A 430-nucleotide genomic window follows, 5' to 3' on the forward strand; every position below is an offset into this window, starting at 1 on the left:
ATGCCTGCACACATCTCTTGCAGCGTTGAATATCCTATTCCGGCTGTAATTGTTGTTGTTACAGCAGCTGTGTTCAGATCTAATTGATCAGGTTTTATAGATTCTGACCAAATATCTGCTTTACAATGGCACATTCGGCACTCATAAGACAACTGTGTCAGTAACCCACGACGCTTCGAACTGACGAGTACCAATCCTCAAATCGGCACTCTATGAATCCCTTATGGTTATTATATTCCCTACGTATCCCTTCCAACAAGAAAGCTAGATCGACAATGTAACGACCTTCAGGCACATTCTCTTCAATATGACCTACATCCAAATTGCCCTTTTCGATAAGAAGTGAATCATCCTTCTCATCGTTCTCATTGTCGATCTTTTCGTAGGTATTTTCTTTTATACTACTTACGCCTAGTGAACTACTTAACTC

The sequence above is a fragment of the Trachymyrmex cornetzi genome, unplaced genomic scaffold, assembly GCF_001594075.2.
Source record: "Trachymyrmex cornetzi isolate Tcor2-1 unplaced genomic scaffold, Tcor1.1 scaffold424, whole genome shotgun sequence".
Lineage (NCBI taxonomy): Eukaryota > Metazoa > Arthropoda > Insecta > Hymenoptera > Formicidae > Trachymyrmex > Trachymyrmex cornetzi.